This window comes from Oryctolagus cuniculus, chromosome 10 (assembly GCF_964237555.1).
Source record: "Oryctolagus cuniculus chromosome 10, mOryCun1.1, whole genome shotgun sequence".
Classification (NCBI taxonomy): Eukaryota; Metazoa; Chordata; class Mammalia; order Lagomorpha; family Leporidae; genus Oryctolagus; species Oryctolagus cuniculus.
The window spans coordinates 87,398,094-87,415,777 of record NC_091441.1 but is presented as its reverse complement, the minus strand read 5'-3'; the positions used below and the strand labels follow the sequence as shown (position 1 = coordinate 87,415,777).

The following is a 17,684-nucleotide window of genomic DNA, read 5'->3' as shown; positions in this document are numbered from 1 at the left end:
ACTGTATCACCGTCAGAGTTAAAACAATATGCTGGCACATGGGCATGGCCATGAAAAACAAAAAGGTACTAAAAAAGAAAATCTGTCTGCTATTTTTTTTCTAGCCACAGCCACTGCTTTGTGTGTGTGTGTGAGAGAGAGAGAGACAGAGAATGTGAGAGTATAGTCTTACTCATTCATATTCTACTACAAGGATAGGAGCTTAGCGCCTTCTTTTCTGTTTTAGAATGGAGACAAGTGACTCTAGCTAAGCCCAGGCTGCTTAGTGGAGGGTTCGCGATTCTAGAAAAGCCTAAGACCACTGAAATTTAAAAAAAAATGCTTATTTATTTTCATATACTTGAAAGGCAGAGAGAGAATGAAGGAGAGAGAGTCTTCCATTTGTTGGTTCACTCCCCAAATGTCTACAATGGCCAAGGCTGAGCCATCCAGGTCTTCCACATTGGTGGCAGGGGCCCCAGCTCTTGAGCCATCATCTGCTGCCTTCCCAGGACACATTACCAGGGAGTTGGATCAGAAGCAGAGTAGCCAGGAGTGGAACCAGCACTCTGATAGGGGATGTGGGTGTCCCAAGCAGCAGCTTTACTTTCTGCTCTACGACACCCACCCCCTCCTGACACTTCTTGTACTTAGGTCTCTGTGTGAACTAGCTGCAGGTTGACCTAATGGAATCCCTCAGTTCTTGGTGTTCATCAACTTGGAACTTAAAAAGGAAGGGATATGTTGGGTGGGTTCCCTCAATCTTCAAAGGAAGATGGATGCCTGTTGGTGGGAGTACAGAGCCTTTCAACGCTGTCCCAAGGATGCTGTTATGCTTACTTGTTTTTGGTGCAAAAAACCTGACAGGAAGGGCACATAGCAATTATAAAATTTACTATCAGTTTTCTGGGTGGGAATGTATAGCACCATGTAAAATCCAAGCACAGAGTGTAGAGTCAGACCCGGGTTTTGAATACCAGCTCTATCACGTACAAGCCATGGGAACTTCAGCAAGTCATTCCCTCTCTCTAAGCCTCAGCTGTCTCACCTGCAAAGTGGAGACCCCAACAGAACCCATTTCAGTGGGTTGATGTCGGGGTGAATGAACATGCAGTTTGGATGTGGTAACATGGAGCAAATCATCACTTAAGCAACAAATCCGGGTGAGCTCTGGGTACTGTGACAAGTTACCAAACAGGTGGTATTGAGGAGAAAACCGTATGCGAATATGCTTGCTGTTCTATGTGCTTCTTTCTGACTCAGGTCACACATGTGCCTCTAGGTACTGAACAGAATACACTGGTGGGCAGAGGGTTTCCTGTTGTAGGGGAAGCTATGAAGACTGCACTGCACACCAGGCAGCTAGGATGTCTGTTCTCACCTCAGGTAGTCTCCCTCTGGCCCTTGGCTTGAGTAGTGATTAGTGATTGAGAGGATGTCATTTTCTATCTTCTGGCATCATTGCCAGCGTCTAAGAGGATTCCTGGAATCTCCTGTCACAGATTCTCCCCTTTGCAGCGCTGAATGCAACTGCAACTCGGTGATACTTTGTGAGATGTTTGCCTCCCACAGACTGTCATGAGGGCAAAGCTGTCAACCTGTTGACTCCCCTGGAACCTGGCTTAGAAATGGAACTTGAGGGGCCAGTGTTGTGGCACAGTAGGTTAAGCCACTGCCTGCGACACCAGCATCCCTTGTCAGAGCATGGGTTTTGATCCCGCGTGCTCCACTTTCAAACTGGCTTCCTGTTAATGTGCCTGGGAAAGCAGGAGAAGACAGCCCAAGTACTTGGACCCCTGTTAGCATGTAGGAGATCTGGATGGAGTTATAGACTGTTGGCACCATCTGGCCCAGCCCTGGCCATTGTGGCCATTTGGAGACAGCATACAGAAGGTCTATCTCGTTCTCTATCTCTATCTCTATCTCTATCTCTATCTCTATCTCTATCTCTATCTCTATCTCTATCTCTATCATCTCCATCTCCATCATCTCTATCTCTATCTCTCTGTAACTCTGCCTTTCAAATCAATAAAACAAAACTTTAAAGAAAAGAAAAAAAGAGACAGAACTTGAAAATTTGTAAAGGGAAGGAGAAAGAGCATGACAGGATGTGCTAGTGAGTAGTTTTGACTTCCAGATAATTTAGAAGTAGGCAGGCAGAAGACCAGATTGAGAAATGATGGCATTGGTTAATGTGAAAATCAGCAAGGTTGGACCGAAAGCTGACTGCCTGCTTGGCCCTGGAACAGACCTGACGAAGGCTTTCCATAGTTTGCATGATTACCATTTCTGTTAACTGATTCCCAACCTGAAATCTTTTTTTTTTTTTAACTTTTATTTAATGAATATAAATTTCCAAAGTACAGCTTATGGATTACAATGGCTTACCCCCCATACCGTCCCTCCCACCCACAACCCTCCCCTTTCCCACTCCCTCTCCCCTTCCATTCACATCAAGATTCATTTTCGATTATCTTAATATACAGAAGATCAGCTTAGTATACATTAAGTAAGGATTTCAACAGTTTGCTCCCACACAGAAACATAAAGTGAAAAATAATAGATGATTTTTTTAAATGATGATGAAATCAGATCAGACCTATTGTCATGTTTAATCCCAGTGAGAGTCAAGTTGGGAATTGATAATTTCTTTTTTTTCTTTTTTTTTTTTTACAGAAGATCAGTTTAGTATGCATTAAGTAAAGATTTCAACAGTTTGCACCCCCATAGAAACACAAAGTGAAATATATTGTTTGAGTACTCGTTATAGCATTAAATCTCAATGTACAGCACATTAAGGACAGAGATCCTACATGAGGAGTAAGTGCACAGTGACTCCTGTTGTTGACTTTACAAATTGACACTCCTGTCTACCAACCTGAAATCTTTCTTCTCCATTCCTGCTCTAAAAATCAGTTCAGTAAAGAAGGGGACTTGCTTTTTTTCATGTCTCCCCAAATAACAAGTATATATAAAATTAATTTATGTACATCTCCTCCCTCTCTTATTCCCACTCTTATATTTAACAGAGATCACTTTCCAGTTAAATTTAAACACCTAAGAATAATTGTGTGTTAATTACAGAGTTCAACCAATAGTATTGAGTAGAACAAAAAATACTAAAAGGGATAAAGTATTAAGTTGTACATCAACAGTCAGGACAAGGGCTGAGGAGAATTACAATTTGAGACATGCTCAAGCTGACTTGGTCCAAATGGTAGAGTTAGAAACGTGCCAGGGGATTCCAATTCAGTTCCATCAAGGTGGTATGTACCAATGCCATCTCACTAGTCCAAGTGATTAATTTCAGTTCACAATTGATCATACTGATAGGTCTAAGAGTCAAAGGGATCACATAAACAAGACTAGTGTCTGCTAATACTAACTGCTGGAATAAAAAAGGGAGAGAACGATCCAACATGGGAAGCGGGATACACAGCAGACCCATAGAATGGCAGATGTCCTAAACAGCACTCTGGCCTCAGAATCAGCCCTTAAGGCATCCAGATCTGGATGAAGAGCCCATGAGAGTATTTTAGGCATGGAAAGCCAAGACACTCTGGCAAACAAACAAACACACACCTAAATGAAAGATCTCTGTGAGTGATATCCCAGTAGAATGAACAGGCCATCAAAGAAGGAGGTACCTTTCTCTGAAGGGAGGAGAGAACTTCCACTTTGACTATGACCTTGTCTAAATAAGATCGATGCCCGCGAACTCAAAAGGCTTCCATAGCCTTGGCAACTCATGACAAGAGCCTAGGGAGATTACTGACGCCATAAACAAGAGTGTCACATTGTTAAGTCAACAACAGGAGTCACTGTGCACTTACTCCTCATGTAGGATCTCTGTCCTTCATGTGTTGTTCAATGTGAATTAATGCTATAACTAGTACTCAAACAGTATTTTACACTTTATGTTCTGTATGGGTGCAAACTGTTGAAATCTTTACTTAATATATACTAAATTGATCTTCTGTATATAAAGATAATTGAAAATGAATCTTGATGTGATTGGGATGGGAGAGGGAGTGGGAATTGGGAGGGTTGTGGGTGGGAGGGAAGTTATGGGGGGGAAAAGCCATTGTAATCCATAAGCTGTACTTTGGAAATTTATATTTACTAAATAAAAGTTAAAAATAAATAAATAAATAAAATGAATGGTAGCTATGAATATGCTATTGTACACCCTTTTCAGTACCTGAAGCTATCCCATATGGCTTTTAATATATTTAAAATATTTAAAATGATATCCTAAATGTACTATTTTATGAAAAAGCTAAATACATTAACAGAGTTAAAAATTTTATTTATGTGTTTTGAAAATATTTCTTTGAAATGCAGAGCAAGAGAGAGAGAGACGGGAAAAGATAGAGATATCTTTCACTTGCTGGTTCACTCCCCAAATGGCAGCAATAGCCAGGTCTGGGCCAGGCTGAAGCCAGTAAGCAGAAACTCCATCCTGGTCTCCCACATGGGTGGGTGGCGCCAAAGTATGTGGGCCATCTTCTGCCACCTTTGTGGTACTTTAGCAGGAATCTCTGTCATTGGAGCAGCTTGAACTTGAAGAAGTCTTTCAATTTGGGATTCTAGCATCCCAAGTGGTAATTTAATCCACTGTGCCACAACACTGGCACTCATGTAACATTTAGATATTTTTTATTTTGTAAAAACATATATATTAATATCTCCTACTTTAAGCCACCCTGTGACATGAAGGCTATTAATCATATCCACTTAAAGTGCAGAAAACTAAAACCCACAGAATTTAAGAAATTTATTTGCCAAAGATCTCATCCAGAGGCAGAGAAGCCAGTATTCCCTCATGACTGTCTAAGACTAAATTTCTCCTTTAGAACTCCTAGTCCCTCCATGCTGGTGCAACACTGCAACAAATCCAAGCATCAGTGGTCACAGCAGGTGTGGGCAAAAGAACTCTTCTCCACTAGAAATTTCCTCCTTGGCTCTGTAAAGTTGATGCTTGGCAGTCAATAGCTATTCTTTGCTACGGTGAAACTGATCAATCTTTGTATGTGCATACTCTGCCACTAATCACTACCATGCAGTTCCCATCTGGAGAATAGAACCTGTCAATCCACTCTCTTCAAGTCAGTTTGTAAAGATGGGGCACATTCTATCATGAATGAAACCCATCCTCTCTCCTATATACACCAGCCTTTATTTCACTGAGTTTGAGTTTTTGTCTGACAAAGGTTGCATTGTACTGATCTTCCTCCCATTCCACAGTAACACGAAAAAAGAACTCAGGGTAAATTTGGTTCTGTTATTATGTAGAGACATGTGGTGTATCATTTTTGGCTCTGGCCTTTGAACTTTAGGAACGATACTGATGAGCAGGACAAAGAGATGTCAAGAAGAATATTCTACAAGGGAAGTAAAAGAGAAGGCATCTTGCCTGGAAAAGGAAGGGCTAATGGAGAGAAAGCTACAATCTTCATATAGTTCATCAAGGAGCTCCCATGTAGAAGGAATGTAATTCCAGAACACAGAATCGGATGAATGTCAAGAAATGACTGATGGGCTAGGGTAGGGAACGTGTTCATGTTGTCACATGGCTGAAACAGTGAACACTTCCTACAGTGCAGGTACCACACCAGGGGCTGGAGGCTGAAGGCCTCTGTCTCATGCTTCCTGCCTTCCCTCTCAGCTGATATCTAAAGGCACAGTCTCTCCAAGCGCTCAGTGAGTCACTCTAACCAACAACCAGTAACAAGAAGTAATCCTTCTTGAGAGCTTACTTGTCTGGCAATGGGTTACCTTCCCAACCACCTTTTGTGAGAGATTCTATTAATGATCCCATTTTATAGCTGAAGAAATTGAGACTAAGAGAGATGAAGCAACTTGGCTTGAAGTCACAGAGCTAAGTTACAGCTTGGGACTTCCCATGCTCTAAGTGGCCTATTATTCAGCTTTTACAAAAATCTATGGAGCCACTATTATTGACCTGTCATATTTAAGTCATGTGTGTGTGTGCACGTGTGTATGTGTGTAGACACAACCTAAAATGGTTTCTGCAGGAACAGTGGATGAGGGATTTGAATAATTATCCACGCTGACTCAGGGCAGAAGGTCCAAAATGGTTTCTCCGGCCCTGAATGTCCCAGCTAATTACCTCGCCCCTCCACCTGACTTAGCGTGTGTAGACAGGCTTAATGGTTTCTCTATTGAGCTCTTCCATTATTTTTCAGGTGCCCAAGGTAATCTTTTCATTGAACATTCACCATTCTGGGATTTTCACAATGCTGATGACTAAGGGATTTTCTTCTGCCTGGTCCTAATAAGGGGACCTGAGTTAATCATTGTGTAGCTTTGATAGGGAGCGCGGCAGGGGCTTAAACCACTTCTCTTGCTTCATTAGGGAAAAAAGCAACCCAGGTGCAGACCACGAGGACCTCAGGGTTTGATACTATTAAATCAATGCACAGACAAAAAAAAAGTGGATTAGGCCCTTTTTGCAAACAGAAATCTGGTGGGTAAGACTCAAAGGTGGAAGGAAAAAAGAAGTCTGAACAGATACCACTGCATTAGTGACTGCCTGGGCTTTCCTTTCTCCTCACAGTCTGGTAAAAAAAAGAAAAAACCCAGGAAATGATTTATTCTCTGCACACGCTGACTCCACCCCACCTGTCTGACCTTGCAAGGGCTCTCCTGCCCTCGCCTGCAAATAGCAGAGCGTACCACAATTTCAAAGGGCAGTGTTTCCTTCAGTGTTTGGCCTTAGAAATTTCTGCTGCAAGGCTAAGGATGCTACTCTGCTTCTTCCTCCACTTTCCTAACTCAGGTGGCCTTAGGGGTGCATGTGTGCATGGGTGTGTGCACATGCGTGTGTAGGAGACAAGACCACTCAGTATGTAAAACTACTACCCTGTGGCACCACCATCCCTAAAATAATTTTATCTCTTATTAGTTCCATTATTAATTACGTGTCACCATCCTGACATCTAGAAAGCAGGCCATATGAGGAATATGAGCTTATGTTTCTTTAATTGGCGTCTACAGTGTCTGGTATCTACTAGTGGCTCAATAAAAACGTGTTGCTTAAATGAACTGCAGAGGATGGTGCTCTTAAGTCAGGGCACAGGTAGAGGTTCTCAGAGGTTCCTGGGGGTGATGTTTGTGCAATGGCACTCTTAAAGGACAACTATGCAAAGTGCAAGTAGGCACTATCAATTTAAAAGGAATTGGTATTTATTGCCTCTCTGAGAAGAGTGTGTCGTTCTTACACACTCTGGGTAGTACAGTGGAGGAGGTAAGAGTTGGAGTCAAGAGTCAGGTGCATGGGCAGGCAGCTGGTTCTGTGTGGGCCAGGTGATGACTCTCTCTAGCTTCCCTCACAGAACACGGAGATACTGATGGTAACACAAGTACCTCCTCATAGGGTGGTTCTATGAATTTCTAATTTAAAAAACTAACAGTTGTCTTAAGGGTTTCCCATGCACAGGATACTATTCTAAGCAAGCGGCCTATATGAAGTCCTTGATGCATGTAAAGGATTACAGTAGTTGGTACATGTAAAAGTCTTTGCATAGGACCACGTACACAGTATGGATCCAATTAGCGTTGACTATTACTTGTATACTCCCTCTCCCCCATCCCTACCCCTAACTTCCAAAAGGGCTAATTTGATTGCTCAGGTTTCAGGGTGGTGGCTGGGCTGTGGTTGCTAGTGGGTGGGGTCACAATTGGTGTGATGCTTCTGTCTCATGATTAGAATGCTTCAGAGGACAGCCTGGGATGCATTCTGCAGCCAAAGGCCCGGACATCCTACTTCCCTTCTTATTTGTCAGCATGATACAAATGATACAGGTCCTCTTTCTTTGCCTTCTGTCTTTCCTGGCTCTTTTTGCCCAAACTCTTTCTCTCTCTCTTTTCTAGATTTACTTATATATTTGAAATGCAGAGTTATTATATATATATATATATATATATATATATATATAGAGAGAGAGAGAGAGAGAGAGAGAGAGAGAGAGAGAGAGAGAGATTTTGATTGATCTTCGATCTACTGGTTCACTCCCCAAAAGGCTACAATGGCCAGGGGTGGGCCAGTCCAAAGCCAGGAGCCAGGAGCTTCATCCAGGTCTCACACATGGGTGCAGGAGCCCAAGCACTTGAGCTATCTTCTGCTGCTTTCCCAGGTGCATTAGCAGTGAGCTGGATCACAAGCAGCCAGGAGTCAAACCCATGCTCATAGTGGGTGCCAGTGTTGCAAGCAGTAGTTTTACTCAGTATGCCACAATGCCAGCCACAAGTATAACCTCTTAGAAATCTGGAGACCAGGGTAGCATCCGTGTTCTCTGTGACAGAATGTAGACTGGAAGCCCAGTTCACAATGTGACAGCCTGCATTCAGAGATGCTTCTTCTGCATTCTTTTGCTCCCTGCATGTACATGCTATGTCCTCTTAGTAAGTGGAGTCTATTCTTCCATCACCCTTGAGTTTGGGCTAGCTTGTGACTTCTCTGATTAACAGAATACGATGGAAGTGATGCCAGGCCAGTTTTGAGCCCAGTCTTGAAAAGGGTCAGCAGCTTTCACTTCCTTACACTCAAAAGCTGGCTACTTAATTGTCACTACCCTAAGCCTACCATGCTGCCAGAAACTCAATCCACAGGGAGAAGCCCAGAAGGATGAGACTCCATAGGAGAGATGGAAGCCACATGGAGAAACACCAAGGTATCAGACATCAGTCTCTGTCTAGCTCAGCCACCTACTTGAGTGCAGTCCATTGAGGGAACTCACTGAATGCCACATGGAGCCAAGGAAGTTCCTGGCTCAGCTCTTTCCAATTTCCAGTTGTCAGCAAAATGAAACGAATGCTTTAAGCCACTAATTTTGGAATTGCTGTTATGCAGCAATAGATAACAAAGACTTTCAAAAAGGGGTCACTATGTGTCAGATTACCCCTATTCTCTCCATTGCACATATTTCCCTGGAGGATGTCGTGAGGAGGTTGCTAATGGTCTACAGCAGGATTTGGGTGTTCCTAGGTCTCCTGGCTACAGAAAAAAATCAGTTAAGCCCTCATAATTTCTATCATTATCTCTGTAAAAGGAGAATAACAAAAATATTCTGAGAATTCTTGTGAGGCTTAACAGAGTGTGAGTACTGTGAGCACACAGTACTCAACACAGAGCCTGGACCACAGTAAGAGCTCAACAAACACTAGCTGATATTATTACTAGGGCTTAGTTCATTCATAGTTAGCTAGGAGTTGACTGCTCCAAGTACATCTCATCAGTTTATAGACAAGAGGCAGGGTCAGCAGACTACAGCCTGTGAGTCAAATCCATTTGGTTGTCCAGTTTTATACAAACCATGAGCTAAGAATGGTCTTTGAATGGTTGAAAGAAGAATCAAAATAAGACTGTTTCCTGACATGTGAAACTTGCATGACATTGACATGTCAGCGCCCCCAAATAAAGTTTTATTGGAATACAGTCATGTCTGTTGACCTACTGGCCATGACGCTTTTGTGGTGTAAGCAACTGTGACATACAGCTTACAAAGTCAAAAATATTTACTCTCTGGACCTTTGCAGGAGAGGTTGTCTCACTTCTGGATTAGGAAATGACTGAAGTGGGAGACAGTGGGGTGTGGGGAAAGAATCAGAAAATGTGAATTTCTAATTCTATTTTGACCATTAACCAGCTGATTGACTTTGGCTAGCTGCCTATCCCATTGGCCTCACTTCCTTCTCTTTTATAACAGGGGCCAGGTTAATTGTTTTCTCCTTAGATTCCTTCCAAATTAAAAAAAGGTCCGTGATTCTCATGTGGTGGACACCGCAGGTTCTAGGGTGAATGTACAATTGGAGACAGTACCCACACCTTGGAAAGGTTATAAATACTCTAGCAGAAAAAAGAAGGCTATTAATATTTTAATATTAATAAGAGTTCTGGAAATAATGAGGCTCCAGGAAAAACTATAGTGACAGGGAAAGAACAAAAAAAAATAGAGATAAATAAAACTCTTTCCATGGGTACCAGACAATGTAGCACGGACCCATGGGGAGACTTGGCAAAGAGATGAAAGGATTACCAAGAAGCAGCATGTGTGGAGCATCTACCCACTGCCCGGCACTGATGTAGGGGCTTCTCGTGAGCCACCTCCTTTACTATTCTTAGCAACCCTCTCACTGCAGGCTCCTCATCTGTACCTTTTGGGCTGTTATGGGGATTGATGAAGATGATGCAATAAAGCAGAATACAGGCACACAGCAAGCTCTGGGGGACACGCTGGCTGTTGTCCTACTGCAGTGAGACTTGCCTGTCCAAAGCAGCAACCTTTCCATTTCTGACCATTAAAGCCCCTCTGCTAATTTTCCCAGAATCCCTGCATTTGCCTGTATCTTTGCTCCATGCTATCCTTTATGGTGAAAATGGAGTGGGCAAGTATGACATCCAGATGTACACAGCCTCTGTGATAAGCACCGCCCAGGGCAAGAACAGGGGAGAATCTATGCCTACAGTATCTCTCTGTAGGTTGGAAATATCTGAAAATGGATATGAGATTTCTAATAGGGATTAGAGGCAAAAGTGAGTCTCTGGACCTGAATGCCTAGGGGCTGAATTCAAGTTTTACCAGTTACTAGACAAGTTACTCAATCTTTCCATGCCTCCTTTTCCTCATTTGTAAAACTGCAAAAACGGAATTCTTCATAAGGTTGTTGATTTATTTACTGAGTTCTTAGAACAGTCATGGGGCATATTAAGAATGACGTGTCAACTCTTTTTATCATTTGTGCTGGGAAAACCAGACTGTTCTAGTTAACCGAACTTCTGCATTAAGGTTGGTCTGACCCTGTTCTCCCTAACAGCTAAACGTGGCTATTCACATTTGTCACTCCCCCATTCGCGGAGGAACGACACAGGACCCTGCACTGTTCTTTTGTCTGCTCGGCCCTTCCCGGGTTTGCTGCTGGTCCTTCCCGGGTTGGCTGCCGACCCCTCCACCTCCGTGGAGGGGCGGCTCCCCCTGCCACTTTCCCCACTTCCGCGGAGGAGCGGCACACCGCCGGCCGGCTCTCTCGGGGGCTGCTCAGGTGTTCCTTCAGGTGTTCCCCGGTGCATGTTGTCTCTCTCCTCCTTTATAGTCCTCTTCCACCAATCCCAACTCTGCTACCCACACGCCGAGCACGCTGCTCTCCTCCAATCAGGAGCAGGATCAGCTCCTGCAGCTTATCAAACTGGCGAGAAGCAGCTGTGTAGAGGTTGTTTGGGCTCTCAGCGCCATATTGTGGGAGAGCAGATGCATAGAATAAGTCTTAATTCCAGTAACTTAGTCTAGTCTCAGTTGCTCCCCACAACATTTGAGTGAATTTTTAAAATACAGTGAAAGATTAATTCTTTTTCTTTTGCTAGCTACAGGTCAATGGCTTCAGAGTCACTGTACCTAGTGGCTACTGTTCCAGACAGCTCAGATCTACGCTATTTTCATCACTGCAGAAAGTTCTAGAAAAGTGCTGGTCTAGACTCCAGATATTCATCAACACAGGCTACTATGTTTTTGAATGATAGGAATGAAAAGGTACATGGTTCAACTCCCCTGTTAGAAGATGAAATTATTTGGAGGAAGAAACATGGAATTGGAAAGGCTATTGGTGCCAAGAATCTCCTGTGGGTACAACAAAAAATAAAGGTGGGTGGGCATAATTTCAAGTTCTAAAGGTACTAAGAAAGAAGCAACAACACGATAAAATGGTAGCACGAGGAGGGTAGAGGTGAAGAAGGAGGTGGCAAATGGGAAAATGAGCGACAATTCTATTAATTACGGTGGGGCTGACCAATCAAGAAACAGCAATGACTGGACCGGCGCTGTGGTGTAGCAGGTAAAGCCGCCACCTGCAGTGGCATCCCATATGAGCACTGGGTTGAGTCCCAGCTGCTCCACTTCCTATCCAGCTCTCTGCTATGGCCTGGGAGAGCAGTAGAAGATGGCCCAAGTCCTTGGGTCACACTGCACCTGCAAGGGAAGACCTGGAGGAAGCTCTTGTCTCCTGGCTTCAGATTGGCGCAGCTCCGGCCATTGTGGCCAATTGGAGAGTGAACCAGTGGATAAAAGACCTCTCTCTCTCTGCCTCTCCTTCTCTCTTTCTGTAACTCTGACTTTCAAATAAATAAATCTTTTCTTTTTAAAAGAAAGAAACAGCAATGTAAAAAAAGTACTTAGAGCTAAGGGAATAAAGGGAATAAAATTTGCTTAAAGTGTCCCTACTGAGGGAAGGGATTGAAGGTTGAAAGGGGTAGGACAGAGAACAGTTACTTTATAAAAAGTTATGAGTGTTTCTGTAGTGTTTCATCTTTTAGCTTTGTATTACTTCTGTTAAAAAAAAAACTGTTAAAAAAAAGAATGAAATATATGATGGAATTTTCAAGGCTCTAGGGGAGAAAGGCATTTTGTGGGAAGAAAGTATTTTTTCCCAGGGTGATTTCCTCAAGGACTTAGGTTGGTGAAACCATGGTTTAGAGATACACCCTCAAAAAAAAAAAACAAAAAACAAAGCAAAACCTTAAGGAGCCCCTCCCCCACCTGCCGCCCCCACCCCTCACCCCGCCCAGCACATAATCTAGATGCTCTATGTGCATCTTGGGAAGATGAATAAATTCTAAGTGCCAACTGAGGGACCGACTGCTTGGGTGCGACAGAATGTACGAGTGGGTGGATGTACTAGGACTGTGTGTGCGGGTGAGCAATTGAGCAAACCTCAGTGGCTCCTGCTTGAGGCCAAGTGACAATGACAGTTAGAGCCCCTTCCAGCACTTTCTGAGGACGAGAGAAAAACACAAGCCTGAAAGTATGTTCCCAGCACACTGTCACCAGAGAGCCCGAAATGCCTTCATTGCCTGCCAAGATCAAGGGCATTCTGGCCAGTGGTGCAGAGCTAGGTCCAGGTAAGCTCTGAGCTAAACACTCCATGGAGCCTTGTCCATCTTCCCTCTGTGTTTTAGGATGGTCAGAGTTTATAAATGTCGTTTTTACAGATGTAGGAGCTGTGACACCAAAATTTCCTACTGAGTCATTCGCCAGATGTCCATAGCTCAGAAAAATGATCGCCAGTTTTCAAAATTGAGATCACATTTGAGAGAAAAGAGTTAAACATTGAAATGTTTAAAAATAAGTTGCCTATAATTGGAACTGGTGGTGAAAAAATTGCCAAGAGCAAAAAAGAGAATATTGGTGAAGTTCTGTCTCTTACACCTGCTTTTTCAATTACTGGGTATGTGACCTTGGGAAAAACAATTGCTCAGTTTTCTCATCAATAAAATTGAAATAGCTAATAACTCATACAGAGACATATAAAAACATATAAACTCATACAGAGACATATAAAAACATATAAAAACATATAAAAACATGGATTTATTTACCAATGATTGAATGCCTACATTACGCCATCTCACTTAATTCTCTGGAGAAATTTTCGCCTCACTTTCTAAAGGAAAAAACTGGGTTCAGGGAGGTTAAGGTGCTTTCTCCAAGGCACACAGCTAAGTGGTAAAGCTAAGATTTGAGCCCCAGTGAGGTTCCTACTACAAAAGATTCTTTACCATAGCTGCTTGCTGCCTAGGATCATCCTCCCTTTATCATCCTCCCTTTCCCATGAGACAGTCTACCCAGGCCTGAAAGTGAAACCCTGACAATCACTATGGAAGTGCTTTGCAAAGCAAAAAGTATTTCAATATTCATATCCCACAAATAAGCCCTCGTAAACTCCTGCATAACTACACCATCATCACGCGTGCTTGGAAATGCCCTAAGAACCATTGGAGAGCTCCAATGTCCTTAATCGACAGCATGAAAAACCCGAGTTGCGGGGTTGCTGGGTGATTGCGTGGCTTCTGTGCATGTTCATAAATATTGATTGTGATTAAACCATTATCATAGTAATGAGGGTAATAATGCCTCCTACAGCCCACCCCACCACACTACTCAAAGTCTCTACCTTTCATTAAACAAAGGGCTGCTGGCACTGCCGGGGAGTTGGGCAAGAGGCAGGGAAATGATCTCTATTAGGCAAAAGCATTCTGTTGCATGCACCGATTAGGAGCCGCTGCCTCATTAATGATGAGAATTGTTCTCGACTCCTGTTGCTCAGGGTACTGTGCTCCGACGCTAGATCCAGGAAGTCTATGTTCTCATTCCTCGTCCCTCCTGGGGCTTCCGAACAGATGCCCCACTGAAGTAGACCTGTTTTTCCTTCCAATTTTCCTCTTCTCTGTCCCAAGCCTTCATTCCCAGAGAGGATTTTTTGCAAGGCTCAAGAGTGTCTCCAAGCCCCCCTCCTTCCAGTGCTGCCGAGACTAAACAGAGGACGGATGCTTACTCTTGGTCAGGCAGGAGACCAAGCAATGCAGAAGTAATTAACCTCACAACAGTGGCACTGTAATTATCGCCATTCACTCAGCGGGGAACGGAGGCTCCGGGAGGCCGACCTGACTTGTAGGAGGACCCCAGCATCTCAAAGCGGCCATGTGAACAGGGTCCCTGGACGCGGGTTTCCCTTCTCTGTGGCCCTGCTTGTCCATATTGTGTTTTTAGGTGACAGACTCTCATTGTAGGAGGAACTGAGAAGTGCCAACTGGCCAGTGTTAATTTTGTACCATCTCCAAGCAGGCACGAAGGCTGATCTGTGTTGATTCTAAGTAGGGGCCTCTCCTCTGCCTGCCTCTGGCATTTTTGGGTTTTGCTTTGCCTTTTGAACATCTCTCAACACTAAGAAGGCAGACAGACTGCAACCTTGGAGAGGACCAGGGCCATGTGCTGTGTCCTCGGTGCCCACGTGGCCTTGGGGCTGGGTTGTTGCTACTGACTAGGAATGTTCTGCAGGACCTCCCAAACTTGCCCATCAAGTCCTTCTGCTTTCCTGATCCAGGCTACCAGCCATGTGCCATTGGTTCTACTCTTGGATTTACTTAATGTTATTTTTTGAGTTGGCATACATGTTTATTTATAAAAGGAAACACATCCCTGGTAGATGTGCAAAATCAGTGTCTTCCTCAATAAGACAAAGTAAGGGTGAAAAAGAAATGTACCAAAAAATTGTTAAGTTCTAGGTAGATTCAGGTGCTACTGACAATGCTGAGGTGGAGACACCTTCCCCCTACACCACACTCTGCCTCTTTTCCTTCTCTTACACATGAAAATTTGAGATTTTTAGAGAAGTGTGAAAGGCTGGTGCCGTGGCTCACTTGGCTAATCCTCCGCCTGCGGCACTAGCACCCCAGGTTCTAGTCCCAGTTGGGGTGCCAGATTCTGTCCTGGTTGCTCCTCTTCCAGTCCAGCTCTCTGCTGTGGCCCGGGAGTACAGTGGAGGATGGCCCAGGTGCTTGGGCCCTGCACCTGCATGGGAGACCAGGAGGAAGCACCTGGCTACTGGCTTTGGATTGGCGCAGCACGATGGCTGTAGCGGCCATTTGGGGGGTGAACCAATGGAAGGAAGACCTTTCTCTCTCTCTCACTGTCTAAATCTGTCAAAAAAAAAAAAAAAAAAAAAAGAAAAAAGAAAAAAAAGAAAAAGAGAGAGAGAAAGAAAAAAAAAGAGAAGCGTGAAAGACACATGAACATTTGATGGACGCATTCTCCTTACTTTAAGGGCGAAAGGAGAAGTGGAAAGGGAATGCCCTTCACACACTGTGACTGCTATTAGTGTTGAGTTTTTCTAATATCTAACACTACAGCATCTCAAGTACTGAGTGATATTCGCCCCATGCTTAGGAACTACTCGGTGGTATGTTGGTCAGAAGGTTCTCAAAAAAAAAAAAAAAAAATTCCCTATTTGGTAGTGTTTGCCAGTTTCTGCAGCGCAAACACCCCCACCGTGGTCAGCTTCAGGCTACCAACATAACAAACTAAATGTGGAGAAAGGAAGAGACGCAGAGAACTGGCTCCCACCAGCAGGAGGGAGGATAGCAGGGTGGACTCCAGCTCCTCACTGGAAACACTGGCTGAGAAAACATCTCCAAAGTTCCTTCCCTGGGGTGCACTCCACAGAGTGTCCTATCTCTGCAATTCCAAGTGTAGTACTTTAGCTAAGCGGTCATTTACAACATGGTGGCTGGGGCTGGCATGGTGGTGCAGTGGGTTAAGGGGCCACCTGCAATGCTGGCATCCCACATGGGCATCCTTTGGAGTCCCTGCTGCTCTATTTCCAATACAGCTCCCTGCTAATGTCATGGATGGCAGTGGAAGACGGCCCAAGTGCTTGGGCCCCTGTATGCATGTGGGAGGCCTAGATGAAGCTCCTGGCTTCAACCCGGAGCCCATCTAGGGAGTGCACCAGTGGGTGGAAGATATCTCTCTTTCTCTGCCTCTCCTTTTTCTCTGCAACTCTTTCAAATAAATGAACAAATTATTTTAAAAAAGGGAGAGCGATAACTGATTCTAATATTCTGTACTCAGTGACATAATCACACTAATAACAACAATATCTCATACATATTAAATGCTTGCCCTATTTTGTGTCTATAATAATTTCTCATTTATTTCTAACCACACCAACACATAGTGTAGGTCTCATTATTACTCCCATTTTATTGATCAGTAAACTAAGTCCAGGGGTCATGCTTGGAAAATGGGATATTTAATGTCTGTGGGCTCTGCATTATGATTAATAAAGAAGTATTCTAGACATCCTGCATGAATGAACAATTTTTGAAGATTCAAAATAAAACACAAAATCCTAACAATACTCTAGACATAATGAAAAATATCACTGATAAATCAAGTTTTCACAAATAAGAATAAGTAAGTCCTAAGTGCTTGGTTGATTGTGTTATGGAAATGAGTTTGGTTTGCTTATAGAAGAAATGATTGCTATGCTAAGACTAAACAGGTGACAAATGTTAGGTTCACCATACTTGTCGCTCCCCCTCTTCATGGAGGAACGACACTAAACCCTGCCTAGGCTTCATATGCGAGTCACGGCACCATTATGTCGCTCCCCCTCTTCGCGGAGGAACGACACAGGACCCTGCGCTGTTCTTTTGTCTGCTCGGCCCTCCCCGGGTTTGCTGCTGGTTCCGTGGAAGGGCGGTTCCCCCTGCCACTTCCCCCACTTCCGCGGGGGAGCGGCACACCGCCGGCCGGTGCTCTCAGGGGCTGCTCAGGTGTTCCTCAGGTGTTCCCCTTAGATGTTCCTGGTGCATGTTGTCTCTCTCCTCCTTTATAGTCCTCTTCCACCAATCCCAACTCTGCTACCCACACGCCGAGTACGCTGCTCTCCTCCAATCAGGAGCAGGTCCTGCTGTTTATTGGTTGAACTGGAGGCAGCTGAGTAGAAGCTGTTTCCTCCTCTCCCAGCGCCATATTGTGGGAGAGCAGATGCATAGAATAAGTCTTAATTCGAGTAATAGTCTAGTCCGAGTTGCTCCCCACAGTACTGAGGCTATTTCAACCTTCTTATGGTTTTTCCTTTCTTTTTTTTCTCTTTCATATGAGAGGCAGAAAGATAAACAGAACTCCCATCTGTTAGTTTATTGCCCAAATGCCTGCAATGGTCAGAAGTAGGCCAAGCCATTTTTGGGAGCTAGGAACTCAATCGAGGTCTCCCAAGTGGGCGGCAGGGATCCACTTATGGGGGCCATTACCTGCTGCCTCCCAGGGTCTGAACTGGCAGGAAGCTGGAATCAGAACCTGGAGCTGGGAACCAAGCCAGGGCACCCTGGGGAGGGATGTGGCCCCTCT

General features: G+C 44.1%; 1 protein-coding gene across 26 annotated transcripts in view; it reads right to left on the bottom strand.

Moving 5' to 3' along the window:
• The window catches only part of CADPS (calcium dependent secretion activator), a 519,152-nt gene that overhangs the window by 44,154 nt on the left and 457,314 nt on the right, over positions 1–17,684 (bottom strand). The window lies entirely within an intron of this gene.